The sequence below is a fragment of the Mytilus edulis genome, chromosome 5 (genome assembly GCF_963676685.1).
Source record: "Mytilus edulis chromosome 5, xbMytEdul2.2, whole genome shotgun sequence".
Classification (NCBI taxonomy): domain Eukaryota; kingdom Metazoa; phylum Mollusca; class Bivalvia; order Mytilida; family Mytilidae; genus Mytilus; species Mytilus edulis.
In genome coordinates this window covers 8771809-8783093 of record NC_092348.1, presented here as the reverse complement: position 1 = coordinate 8783093, position 11285 = coordinate 8771809, and positions in this window count along the sequence as shown.

The following is an 11285-nucleotide window of genomic DNA, read 5'->3' as shown; positions in this document are numbered from 1 at the left end:
GGTAACGTCAATTTGACGTTTTACGTCGGTAATCGAGTATACTTTGTTCGTTTTGATTGTAATCATTTTTGACCGATATGGATACTTCAAAGTCTTGGATATGTATGAAATATTTGCTACTGGTAGATACGCAAGCAAATGAACTTTTCGGAATTCTGATTCGGCTTGTGTTGTATTTTTCTTTATATTTATTGTAACTTTTATTTTTTTTCTCTTTTCTTTTTAGTTTCTTTATCTCTTTACAATATTTAATTCTCTCTGTCTCGGATATGAAATTCTTCTGTTCTGTAATTAATATTTTACCTATTTTATTGACAAATTACCATAATTTTTTTTCATTTTAGATAATTATTCATTTTCTATTTGATTATAACTACTTTTATATATTGCAGTTCTTATCGTGGTTTCTATGATTCTATCTATTTTCGAAATTTGTAATTTGGTTATTTTGTTTTGTCCTCTGATCTTAAAACATAAAATCGAACCGTACTTGTTATTTAAAAACAATGAACTATCGTTCATATATCATATGATAATACGAACTGCTTCCAAATTCGATGGCCTAAGAAGAAAAGGGCCCAATGAGTTCATATAAAGTGATAAAAAGCATGGTAATTTTAAGATACGCTTGTGGCGAGATTTGTTCGACTCCGATCCTAATCGACAGTTATTGCAACTATTTTAACTTAAGGTCGCCTGATGTCCGGCTTCTCCTACCTTTGATGACAGGTCAATAAAATACAACAAATGTCGCTTATACATGATGTGGTGTTTAACACAAAAACAAAGAACAAACTTTTAGAAATAATTTGAAAACACATATATATGTATAGCGTCCCGAATCGAAAAGAAAATTGCTCAGCCTCAGTGGACAAACTTGCAAGACATTTGATTTGTTAAAAAACGAAGTCATTTCGACTTAACAGCTTATCAAAAAGTATGTTATCGTATTGTGGGGTGAAAGCACAATTACGAAAAAGCACTGTCTTATATGCTACAAATTGAATATTTGATAAAAAGACGTTGAAACTGACAGTGTTTTTGTAAAAAGCGCCGAAATTAGACATTGGACAATCTTGCAAGACATTTTCCCGAGGCCAATGCGTTTTTATTTGTGGTGCGAGTGCTGTAAAATTCCGGATTTGAAATGGTCTATCTAAGCACATTTGTAGGAATAATTTATAAAAACAAAATTTTATATCATCTGATATTTTAAAAAGCGATAAATTTTGATAACTTACCATTTTCAGAAACCTAACCATGGCGAGGATTATTCATTTTTGAAAAAATAAATTTTTACCGTTCGATCAACACAAAAAACAGCAATGGCTTCATAAATTATATTAGACGTTTATCATTCATGCGAATTTTCGCGGATTGTAAACTTTTTATTAGACCACAAAAAATCCCGCAAAGGTGATTTTGCGAATGATTTGTTACGTCTGACACGCATATTTTTGACGTTTTGGTAATATATGTATCATTATTTGAAACTATTATGAAAAGTTAAAGAATATTTTTAATATTTTTGGAAACAGTAATACCTGCTTAATCTATATGGATATAAATTTCATAAAGCTGAACTAGTTAGTTTTGATAGAAGAGCTATTTATCAAATTGCTCTGTCGCATTTCACAACATTGACGCAATAACGTGCTTAACGTCTATGTAACGCAAAGTGGCACCAATACCGTGCGTAACGTCAGTCCTTAATGAAATGTTCTCGTTGCCGTTTAACAAATACATGTACATGTGTTTTATGTTATTTTTGTCACATGTGCATATTATTAAGCGGATGATGGTAACTAAAGTTACCGTCCACGATCCCAATATGGCGGAGGTGAATATGTATGATCGTTCCCTCTTAATTTCTTTGTTTTTACATAAATGTGGCTAATATTACTCAGCCGTGGTGTGGTTAATTATAGTTATATTGCTTACTTTTTGGCATGTCACAAACTTAATGTTTAAAGTTTATATGGCAATAAAATATTTGAATTTGAATTTGAAATAACATTTGCAATGAGTCTAAAATTTTACAGTTGTGACTTGTCCTTTTCTTAACAAAAAAGTACATTGTGAGATTTTCATTCATCAGTTACTTTCACCCAATTCTTAACTGGTTTCTTAACAAACTGAACGAGGTAATGATCAGCAGCGAACAAAATTTAAAAAATTGCAGTAAATTCCGTCCTGTAAAGATGGATAGACAATTCATGGAAAATAGTTCAGGCACGCATATTTGAAGAATCGCGTACGTTTCTCGTTTAGAAAAGGAAAAGAACTATAGAGGGGTTTGAGTTTTATCGTTTTCGTTATTAAAGAATGATTTACATTGAGCACTAGTCTAAGATATGGAAATAAAGTTTACAATATCCTTAGATTCGACAGGAATCACTAAAGTTGCAGAATTTATATATAAAAACTAAAAACAAAGTAAGCTTATTTGCTTCTTTAATAACAACATTTTTAAGCTTCTTAAAGTTGTGCATATACTGTATAGTATGCTATCTGGTCTTTGTTAGTCTTGTATTATTTTAATTTTGGTTTCTTGTGTACAATTTGGAAATAAGTATGGCGTTCATTATCACTGAACTAGTATATATTTATTTAGGGGCCAGCTGAAGGACGCCTCCGGGTGCGGAAATTTCTCGTTACATTGAAGACCTGTTGGTGACCTTCTGTTGTTGTTTTTTTCTATGGTCGGGTTTTTGTCTCTTTGATACATTCCCCATTTCCGATCTCAATTTTAAACAGTATGCTATTAGCTTCTGAGGCAGCAACCATTTGATTTTCTGGGGGGCTATGTTTTGGTTTTTTTTCCAGTTTTTGGAGAAAAAAATTATTTGTTTTTGATTCTGAGAAAAAAAAAATGTTTGTTTCACCCTCAGCTGCCACTATATGTAATGCTAAAATTGAAAGAAAAAAATTGTTTTCGACTTGTGAAAAAAATAGATTGTTTTTCACCGCGTAACCCAAGGTGAGCGAGACAGGCTACTAGTTTAGATTTTGGATATTGGACCATAAAAGGTAAATGTCCAATTTAATTTTTTAAGTTTACGTTCTTAGACCACAATCATTCTGTCTCAGAAACCTATGTTGTGTCAATTATTTAATCACAATCCAAATTAAGAGCTGTATATGAAGCTTAAATGTTGTGTCCATACGTTCCCCAATTGTTCAGGGTTCGACCTCTGCGGTCGTATAAAGCTTCACCCTGTGGAGCATCTGATGAATATTGTGTCCAAATTTGCCCCAACTGTTCAGGGTTCAACATCTGCGGTCGTATCAGGCTGCGCTTAGCGAAGCATTTTTTTGTACGATGTATTTCTATTTGTATACATCGGTTGAGTTAAGCCTTTTTCGATTGATTTTTATACGACTGCAACACATTTTGTGGTTGTATATTGGTATTATGTCGTCTGGGTCGACGTCGGCGACTTCGGCGTCCGAAAACAAACTGTTTTCCGGACAATAACTTTAGTACAAGTAAATTGAAGTCCATGAAAATTAAACACAAGAATAGAAATTACAAAAGGAATGTTGAGAATAATTTTGGGGGGTTATGGTCCCAACAGTTTAGGAATTGGGGGCCCAAAAGTGGCCATAAGAAGCAATTTTATAGTTTCCAGACTATAATTGTACGGATCTGTCAGAAATTGTACTACAAGGTTAAATATCACAAAGGAAAGACTTGGATTTCGGTTTGTGGGGGGGGGGGGGGGCGGAGCGTTAAGGGATAGGGGGCAAAATAAGCATTTTTAGTTTCCAGACAATAACTTGTATTTAAATGAATGGATCTCTCTATTATTGTAATGCAAGGTACCATCATACAAAGATAATGTTAGGATTTAATTTTTGAGGGTAATTGCCCCAAACGTTCAGGAATTAAGGGTCAAAAACAATATTTGCATTTTTCGAGTTTTCAGACAATAACTTGTGTTTAAGTGTATGGATCGAAAGAGAATGTTGGGATTTAATTTTTGGAGGTAATTGCCCCAATTGTTCAGGAATTAAGAATTAGGGATGACAAACAATTTGTTTTCGAGTTTCCAGACAATAACTTGTGTTTAAGTGTATGGATCGCTCTGAAATTGTACTGCAAGGTATCAAACCACAAAGAGAAATCTGACAATCATACCACAATTTTTTATGCTTAAATTATGCCCTCTGTTTTTATTTTTATATTTACCATTTCGGGGACTTTTATAGCTTGCTATGCGGTATGGGTTTTACTCTTTGATGAAGGCCGTACGGTGATCTAAAGTTGTTAAGTTCTATGTCATTTTGTCTCTTGTAGAGAGTTGTCTCATTGGCAATCATACCATATCTTCTTTTTAGCTCGTGAACTTTTCTCATCACTTGGCGTCCGTCGTTTGTCGTCTGTCGTCCGTTGTCCTTAAGTTTTACAAAAATCCTTCCTCATCATTATGGCATCTAGTTTAAAATGTGTCCGCTGACCAGGCCGATCATTCAAGATGGCCGCCATGGCTGAAAATAGAACATTGGGGGTAAAGTGTAGATTTTGGCTTATAGCTCTGAAACCACACATCAGCGTTTACAAACTTAAGGTTACAAAGAAATGCAGCCTAATATTATAATAGTTTTAGCGTTAATGATTATACACTGGTTTGTTTTTATATATCATATTAATATAACGGTTGCATGTATACTGAGCCAAAAAAGTTTAGCAACACTTTTTTTCATTTTTTTTTGGTTGTTGTTTCTGCAATCATTTTTTAAAAACATTATTGATATAGCAGTAATCCTTTTGCGCCAATTACTGTTTTTCAAGGGTATCATTTGCGCCAAATTTTATTTTTCAAATGTATCATTTGCGCCAATAATCGGAACTCATTTGCGCCAATTTACCTGTACACATGTTTATCATAAATAGTAATGATTAATATTTATTCTTATTTTTGGCTTAAAAGTATCGTATGGTCGGAGATATTTCACCGTGAAGATAAGCATCTGGAGAGAAATGACTTGAAACGAAGTAGACAATCCATGTACAGAGAGAGAGAAGAAAACTTATTGCTTTGCTGAATATTTGATACAAGATATGCCCAAAGAGAAGAAAATATAAGCCATTGCTGATTATGTTTTAGCCACATACGTTGATGACACACTGCTTTGGTCTCACCATCCGTTTGTGCTAAAACTCCAGCTACCGCACGCCGTATTAGTAATGGAGCAGAAGCCTTCCACGGGGAAATATGTTTCAATGTTTGTCTTTTTGGACCATAAAGTGAAGTTACAAGCTACTACATACATTAAATTAGGATGTACCCAAGCAGCAACAGTAAGAAGAAAGAATGTTTCAGAAAAGGAATCATTTGCCGTGTAAACTGCCGGTTTCAAGTCAGAATAAAGTGGAGGGAAGATTTTTCTTCTATTTGGCGCAATCGTATGTTTTATTTTTGGCGCAAATGATAACATGTAATTATAAAATAGTTGGCGCAAAAGTAGCATGGGAGAAAAAAGTTGTGGCGCAAAAGGACGCATTTTTGGCGCAAACGGATCCCTCCCATTGATATAATCCTTAGTTTTACCTGTAATTTTTAACAGTCTTACTTTTTTCTGGATGATTAATTTCGCGACATTTTAGCTTTCACGTGTTATTGATGTTTTACCTTCTGTACCTGTACTTTTAAAACAAAGTTTAATTTTTTCACTAATGTTCAGAAAAACACAAAAAAGTTTGAAAAATTTGCATGTGGCGTCAACCTCGTCTCCCAATAAATGACCGTCAGAAGGCTATAGAAATGGTTGATTCCAGAATGAGTGTTCTTGATGTCGAGGCTTGATTAAATGTGCATAAGTCGACAGTTTAGAGACTAACAAACAGATATCGACAAATTGCAACTGCACGGGATAGGTGGATATGTCCTAGACCAAGAAAAACTATCGTCAAGGGAGGAGCCCTACTTTCGCTTTACATCAACACGTGACAATTTTTTCCGGCCACAAGAGTAGTGCATTGACTGAGGGCAAATGCTGGTGCGCCTGCCAATCCTTCATTGATGTAGTTAGGGCATGGCCGAGAAATTGATTTTGAATAACACTATTCTCATTTTCGCATTTTGACCCTCCCGCGCTCCATACAAAGAAAATTCTAATAGATGTGAGTGATAAACATTCATGTTGCTTCTTATATGTAATAATTTCATTTGTTTATTATTAAAATCGTATGTTTTTACAATTTTGTAATAAAACAAAATTTCATATTTTTGTTGCTAAACTTTTTTGGCTCAGTATATATATAATTTTCATCTATTTGTATATTATAAGGGCCCCGCCTTCAGGCGGGTCGTCATATAGTGATCAGTCTGTCCGTCCGTTCATACTTTATACCTGACAAACATTTTCAACTTAACATATATATTAACAATCACCACAGAATGTGTCATAATGTATGCATCCTAGGTCAAAGGTCAGTCCGTCGTTCTGTCCATCCGTTCGTTGTTCTTGACAAATTGTGTCCGCTCTACCTCTCGAGAACCGTTAATATTTCATACTCTATACTTGACCGTCTGTCTGTCGGTTTGTACATGACACCAGAGTGTGTGTCAAATGTCCGTCCGTCGGTCTGTCCATCCGTTTGTTGGTCTTAACAAATTGTGTCCGCTCTGCCTCTCGAGAACCGTTAATATTTCACACTTTATACTTGACCGTCTGTCTGTCGGTTAGTACATGACACAAGAGTGTGTGTGACACCAGAGTGTGTGTCACCTTAGAGATGTCAACAATGAGTTCACATCATGCAGTCATATCACTATTATACTATGAAAGTAAGTTGAGAATATTTATCAGTTTTAAGTTAAAATCTTAGAATAAAATCATACATGAGACTATGTACTGTAAATTCAGAAATTATTGCGTGCATTTATTATTGCGATTTTGTCATGCGATTTTAATTTTTACGATTTTGAGAAAAAGTCAGGCTTAATTCAGTGAAAATATTACAAAATGCGAGTTTTAATTATTGCGCTTACAACTCAGTCGCATTATTCGCAATAATAAAAACCTCGCAATAATTTCTGAATTTTCAGTAATAACTTCAAATAATGCTTCATATCAGATTATCCATACAACTTATTAACCCCACGTTATTGACAGCGGAGCCCACAGAGATGGCTCCCATCTCAATTGTATCTAGTTCCATTCTACTATTTTAGTTTCAGTGCTGTGCAAGTGCATGGTGGTTAAATTATCGATTTTTCTAAAGAGATTGGATTCGTTCATAGTGTGTTAATTTACGTTTTTTGATTGAGTTAAGCCTTCCAATTGATATTTTATCGTGTGTTTTTCTATGTTTTGATGTTATATTAAAGCAGAGATGGATTAAGGGGGGCAGGGGGCCCGCCCCCCCCCCCCCTTTTGTGAAAAATTATATAGGGAATCACTGGAGCGGGACCCCTCTTAGGTAAGAAAGTGGGCCCCCACTTATGAAAATTTCTGGATCCACCACTGTAAAGTACCTATTGTTTCAGAAAAAGGGAGAGGATTTGATACCATTAAAACGTTTAATCCCGCAGCAAATGTTTGCACCTGTCCCAAGTCAGGAATCTGATGTACAGTCGTTGTCGTTTGTTTATGTAATTTATAAGTGTTTCTCGTTTCTCTTTTTCTTTTTTATATAGATTAGACCGTTGGTTTTCCCGTCGGTTTTCCCGTTGGAATGGTTTTACACTAGTAATTTTAGGACCCTTTATAGATTCTTGTTCGGTTTGAGCCAAGGCTTCGTCTTGTAGGTTGTAAAGTGACCTATAATGATTTACCTTTATAAGTTGTTATTTGCATGGAGAGTTGTCATATTGGCATTCATACCACATCTTCCTATATATCCATTAACTAAAAAAATCATAGTTTGTGCTAGTCTCCTGTACACTGCCTTCATTTTTAGGCAGTTTAGCTGCCTTATGCGAGCACCCTGGGTTTGTGTTCTACCCAAAAAATGTTGAAATACTTGCATTGTTATCATCTAGCTGGCTGCTATATTATTTATTACTTATTGGACAGTTTTTTCATACTTTTCATTCTGGTTTACAAAAAATATGACCAGAAAAACCTTAAATGATCGTCGATTTCCCCAAAAGTTTTGAAGTTGCACATAGGAAGTAGAGCACATTAGGAATCCTCATGATTGTAGTTTATTCTCCCTGAGCTTTTTGCTAAGATGTCAATTAACAAATGTATGAAATATTTAATCGCCCAAAATCTCTAACGACAAGTAGTTAAGATTTCCCAAATTGTAAAAGTCGTAGGAATATTGTTTGTTGTCAATACGTAGTCAACTACGTCAGTAGTCTATTAATATAAGTTCAACTAATCACGCTGTTGGCGGCAATTTTGAATTAGAAGACTAAATTTTCGTACCTCTTTAATTTGGATGCAGGGGTTCAAATTAGCGGTGGTCCGAGGTCTGCGACCTTCCACTTTTGCAGTCAGACTTTCTTCTTGGTTACAAGTTATGCCCGAGGGACCTTTTAAGAAAATAAAAAAAACAAACTTTGCAAACATTTTTACCAAAGTTTCCTAATAAACGATCTCAAACTTGTTTTCATCATTACTATTCATGACAGCGATATTCAATTTGTTCAACCGCTAGCTTTATACAGAAAATCGCCGACAAATAATGTGTAAATCCAAGTAAAATTGTATCTCCTATCTGTAAAAAAAACATCATTGAAAACAAAATGGCTGCCGCGAGAAGACAATTGCAATATCAAATCTGATTCCGGAAGCGAATAAGGGTAATCCCGGGTTTTAGATAACTTATAAAATCCAGACAGGTGACAAAATACTTCTATGCATGATAAATAAATATAAACACTAGAATTGAGAATCAAAAGATACATGTAAAAGAAAGAAAAAGCAGAACATATTTTGTACACCAATTTCAATGTCAAAATCCATTACAACGTGACAGCTGGGAACAGTTCATATAACAATATACATGTTCCTGGTAACAGTATACATTTTCTTTATCAGTGATAAATGTTGATAATGCATGTTATATGCTTTTCCATTTAAACATATTACTGCAATTTCAAGGGGTATTTTTTTCTTCTCAATTTTGATAGGTCAGTTAAAATAGCTGGAAGTTTCTTATAAAAAAAAAGATGTGGTATGATTGCCAATGAGACAACTATTCACAAGAGACCAAAATGACACATACATTAACAACAATAGGTCATCGTACACCCTTCAACAATGAGCAAAGCCCATATCGCATAAAAGGCCCAGATAGGACAATGTAAAACAATTCAGTCAAACGAGAAAACTAACATCCCTATTTAAAAAAAAAACCCCAAAAAACAAATATGTAACTCAAAAACAAACGACAACCACTGAATTACAGGCTCCTGACTTGGGACAGGCACAAAAAGTGCAACTATATTATATGATGCCTGAAAGTAAGCAAATCATTTGATATATAGATGGAGTCCATTGAACCACTATAACTTTGAAACGGATGAGATCCGGGCCACCCCTCAACCATATAGTATAGTATAATACATTCATGTATAAGACTAAATAACTAATAAAATGAAATATAAGGGAAGTCCCTAGGGTCACCCACCCCCTCATATTTTAGAACTTGGAAACAGTTGAGATCCCCACCCCTAAATCATATCTATTCATGTATGGGACAATATATATATAATCAAATGAAATATAGGTGGAGTTCGTCGGGCCACTCTTCCCCTTCCGGTTTGAGAACTTGAAAATGGTTGAGATCCCCAATCTTAAACCATATATATTTATGTATGGGACAATATAACAAATCAAAGGAATAATTTGGGGGTCTCTAGGGTCACTGTAAACCCTCCTGTTTGAGAACTTGGAAACATTCAAGATCCTCATTATTCATGTATGCGACAAAATAACTAATCAAATGAAATATAGGGGGATTCACTGGGGGTCATCCCACCCCTCCTGTTTGAGAACTTGGTAAGGGTAAGATCCCCACCCCTAAACCATATATATTCATGTATTGGACAATATAACAAATCATATGAAATATAGGTGGAGTTCGTGGGGACACTCTACCCCTTTTCGTTTGAGAAACGGTCAAGATCCACAATCTTAAACAATATATATTTATGTATGGGACAATGTTACAAATAAAATGAACTATAAGGGGGTCCCTATGGTCACTGTACGACCTCCGGTTTAAGAACTTGGAAAAAATTGAGATCATCACCCCTTAACCATATATACTCATGTATAAGACTATATAACAAATTAAATGAAATATAGGGGGAGTCCCTGCAGTCACCCCACCCCTCCTGTTTGAGAAATTGGAAACAGTCGAGATCCCCACCTTTAAATTAAACCATATATTCATGTATGAGAACTAATCAATGAAATATAGGGAGATTACTTAGGGTCACCCTACCCACTCCTGTTTGATTAAATAGACACAGATGAGATTCCCACCCCTCAACCATATATATTCATGTTATTAAATGATTGGATAATATAACATATCAAATGAAATATAGAGGAAGTCACTGGGGTCCCCCACCCCCTCCTGTTTGAAAACTTGATAATGGTCGAGATCCCCACCCATAAACCATATATATATTCATGTATGGGATAATATAAAAATCAAAGGAAAAATAGGGGTAGTCCCTAGGGTCACCCCACACCCTCTTGTGTGTGTTTTGAGAACTGGTTAAAGATTGAGATACCAACGCCTAAACCATATTCATTCCTGTTTGTCATTTTAAAAAAGATTGAATGACATACAAGGTCAATCTCATAGGCGACACATATGGGTATCACTTTGCTAGACCTTAACGCCTGTCATTTTATTCCAAACGTAGACATCATGGACTTGGGATGAAGTTGGGAGTCATTTACATTTACTATGGACAGGTCAGTCAGACATCACCATTGATCCCTTTAGTAGTAAACATTTGTCTGATGTGTGTCTCATAACTTTTGTACTGTACAACACAAACTCAGTTTTCTTTCCAGGGAAACAAGTCCATTCATACTTTTACAAGCTCATACTAAAGTCAACTTGAACTACTAACAGTCAACGAATACGAACAATTACGATCAACTAGAAGAACTGCAATCATTGCAAATTTGTACCACTTCTGACTCATGAAAGACTCATGACCATTTGTGGTCATGTGCGGTGCTATTGAAAACCTTGATAAATATGAATTATTTGCCTTAATGATTAATTCATTAAATTAATATAAATGTACAATTATATATGAATGTTTAATGTTTGTTCTTTTAAATCTTTAAAAAAAAGTTGA